This window comes from Botryllus schlosseri, chromosome 1 (genome assembly GCF_051294905.1).
Source record: "Botryllus schlosseri isolate E-star chromosome 1, Bs_hap1, whole genome shotgun sequence".
In the NCBI taxonomy this organism is placed as follows: Eukaryota; Metazoa; Chordata; class Ascidiacea; order Stolidobranchia; family Styelidae; genus Botryllus; species Botryllus schlosseri.
The window spans coordinates 9,396,298-9,399,854 of NC_137236.1; the positions used below are offsets into that span (position 1 = coordinate 9,396,298).

Genomic DNA, 3,557 nt, shown 5'->3' on the forward strand with positions numbered 1-3,557 from the left:
TGTGAACATAGTTTTAGTTCTGGAAGTACGAAGGAGCGCAAAACCCTATCTTCAGTTTCACATATGACTATGCTTATATGACTTATTCTACAGAAACCCACAGTCTTAGACAAATGTAGTGTAGTAGACTAATGTACATGTATGAATTGAAAAGATATATTATTACGAAGGCAACAGACGCAGCTATCCATCAGGAATTAAACTGATTGGAGTAGCCAAACGCCCAAACCAGTAAATAATCCTCACTTCACTAAATAGACGAGAAGTGGTCGCTTGTTAATTGTTCACATTTGTGGTATTCATGGTGTTTGTCGACTACTATGGTCATTTACACCAGGCCGATATTCTTCATTTATATTCCGTAACTGCCGTATTGTAGCACGGCCCACTTTTAGGCTTTTTATAAGGCACCGCTTGCACGGATTAGATGGCGAGGATGAGCCTAGATAAACCTCCAACACTTAGGTAGGAATTCTGGAGTCGACCTCGGTCGGACTCGGACCCGCAATCCATTGATGTTGCAGCCGTGGATTATACCACTACGCCATCTCGCCACCTAGTGGTCACTTGTGTCTACGACGTCACTGAAGCTTTTAAAGGTCAACTGCATCTTCATGACAACTTTGCGGAATCATGTTCAGAATTTTTTTTCATAACGAAATTACCGACTTTCCGTGTTTCAACTCAATCGGAAATTGCCGTAATTTTGACTGAAAGTTCCAATATTGGCATGTTTACAGAAAAAGCAGAATGTGCATTGTGGCGTCAAGTGAGTGACACATATTATCAACACCGGTCACAGCGGCCGTTTGTGTTCTCGCAGTTTTTATTCTAGTCAGTTATGGCCGAGGTTTCCATTGTAACGGATTTGTCAAGTGATATTGAGACTGAGTCCGAGTACTCGGATGTCGAATGTAAGTATCATTTTTGCACGTAGTTACAAAATTACCGTTTAAATGTCGGATTGGTTCAGGTGTTGATGCGCTCGATCCCACGTCAGTGGAAACCCTTGCAGCTTCATAATGATGGGTCAGCCTGGGTCATGATCAGCCTAGCTTGCTCACTGCTCAGCGCAAGCCACTCGTCGAGACTACGTGAAATACAGTTGTATATATAGTCTGTAGTGTAATAGCTCGTTTCAGTCATGTATCTTGATGTGGTGTAAGGAGTTACTGACAGAATTAAAGTGTATCACAAGAATTGCGAGGATTCAATTCAGTGTGTCTGGACGTTGACGTATTGGAGATGTCCTACTATGGATATCAACAGGAATATGGCCACAGAATAATAACATCGAGTTCGATGCATGAATATGGGATGAGTCTCTGATTCAGTTGCCAAATACTTTTCTCGCACTAATACACTTGTTTTCACTTTTCAGGACTGTTGAAACATACTGCCTACAGAAATTGTGTTTGCTGGGTATGGGAATTCTGTGGCAAAAACCAGCGGAAAATCCTGCCTGCATGCGTTGTTGCTGCTGTCCGAACAAAATTTACGTCAAATTCTTACAAAGGATTCCAGTTCCGTCACGCCACATTGTGAATGTACAGTTGTATTCCAAATAATAAACGCATACAACTAATCGACCAAAATAACTACTGTGTCAGGCAGAAAAGCATATCGGGTTTTATGTCGGGCGATAGCTTCCTCTCTGCTAATTTTGATTATGCTGCTAGTCAGAGGTGGAAAGGTCTCAGCACAATCGCTCAACTCAACAGTTTCTGGTCCAGTTCTGATGAGTGCTTTAACTTCTTCGACAAGCTCATTGCAGTAATCTAGAACAGGCATATAACAATATGACGAAATCTTATGATGCAGTCAGATTAACGACTGTTACCAAATGTTGAATTTTCAAGTATCTTGTGGACCGAACATTCCCCATTTTTGTACTTCGGGTATTTGACCGCGGTGCTCCTTCTTTCGACATTTTCCAAGTTTTCGAGCAATTTTCATTGAAATGCAGGATTGGCAGCTGCATCCTACGAAAAATGCATAATTGATGAGGCTAGTAATCATGCCAAAATCTTATATGGGTTGTTTTGAATAGGCGAGACACTGCAAGGTACCTACCAGGCTTTTTGACTGAAATATGGTTGTAGTGATATAACTTTGGGCAGAAATGATTGAGGAGGGCATTGAATGATTCACTTCCAGCAGTGTTTCCATTCGGCGATAGATGGCGTATGTCATTTTTCATTCGCGTGGAGAAGAGAACATCGCATATCCTTCCATATGCCAATGAATCTGTAAATGGATTATCATAATGGTAAACAACAGAATCAAAGATGCTATTCATTGTAACTCAAATTTCGGCCTATATGTATCATGTATATATGCTGAATGGAGCAGCTTGTTTCTTTTTGATACAGTGAAGTAGGCTATTTCATCTTCAAAGGATGTAACGGCATCTACACTACCTGTAAATGAAAATCCGGAGTATGAGCAGTTTGTGCAGTCTTGCTTGATTCTCAGTGTGCTACCTAAACCAGACTCTTGTACGTCCGACTCCGATTGGCACATTGGACAATGTGAAAAATGCTCACCAGCTTATTTCTGTCCACAGAATCACAAACTGGGTCTTGCTATTCTCCAGACATTCCTCTGAATCTGAATGCCTGCAAATCAATATCTTGGTGACGACCTGGTACAAATATGATTACACTGTTCAACTACTCACTCTGACTCGCCATCTAACTCTGTTGAGTGGAAGCTATCATCATTTGACAGGGATTGGATATCACTTTCACAGTCTTCATAATCCTCTCCAGCAATAGGGTTTGGACAGCGATGAAAAGACACTTTGGGTACCGAATATCCCGTATTCGAGCGACCATACGCGACACAAGATGTACCTCCGTGGCTCATCTTCTTCATACCTTCCATATTCACAATCAAATGCAGTATCAAAATCAATCCCAACACGAATAACTATCTGTTTACCACACTGAGCTATATCAGGACTTTTTTGCCGTGTCACTCACATGACGTCATTTCATATCTGAATGATTTCATATCCGTTTTTCAGCTTTTCGATTTATAATTTAAATTACTTGAAAACTATCATGTAATTTCAATTTTTATTATTTTATTCATATTCCTAACCACATAACGTACGAAATAAGGCAAAGTCATTTTTTAGATGCAGTTGACCTTTAAGCAGTGTGTGTTTTCTAGGGATGGTGCGAACCCCTGAAAGGTAAACGGCTTTCTATCTATACTTTCTACCCGTATTACCTTATAAACACGTTATACAGTAGCCAACAACGCAATCGCATCACGGATTTGGTTTTTATGATACAATGAACATATTAAATTAAGATGGATCCTGTACGCCTGCTAGATGTTTTACATCAGACAATCACGTATTCTTTAAATCAATTTCTGTGATGACTTGATTAAGCACAATTCGCTGACTATACCTACATGTAGTGTACATCGTTCTTTGTATTGTGTTACTGGTCTAGCTCACAGCAGAGACTCATTAATTAGGTATTGGTATTCACAAACGGAAAGCTGAATATTTCGAGCATACTTTTGTAACACAAACAGTACAA

General features: G+C 40.1%; 2 long non-coding RNA genes across 3 annotated transcripts; one reads left to right on the forward strand and one right to left on the reverse strand.

The window, feature by feature from the left end:
* Positions 1–596: 596 nt before the first annotated feature.
* LOC145440795 (uncharacterized) lies at positions 597–1,669 on the forward strand. The gene is made up of 3 exons (XR_013915617.1): positions 597–914; positions 1,199–1,321; positions 1,382–1,669. It is a non-coding gene; the product is annotated as an uncharacterized LOC145440795 (long non-coding RNA).
* LOC145440780 (uncharacterized) lies at positions 1,540–3,154 on the reverse strand. Of its 2 annotated transcripts, XR_013915611.1 has the most exons (5): positions 2,681–3,154; positions 2,547–2,618; positions 2,074–2,247; positions 1,841–1,982; positions 1,540–1,778 (listed from the first exon to the last, which is right to left on the reverse strand). It is a non-coding gene; the product is annotated as an uncharacterized LOC145440780 (long non-coding RNA). The 2 variants fall into 2 exon arrangements; XR_013915610.1 differs by having other exon boundaries at positions 2,074–2,618.
* Between the last annotated feature and the right edge of the window lie 403 nt (positions 3,155–3,557).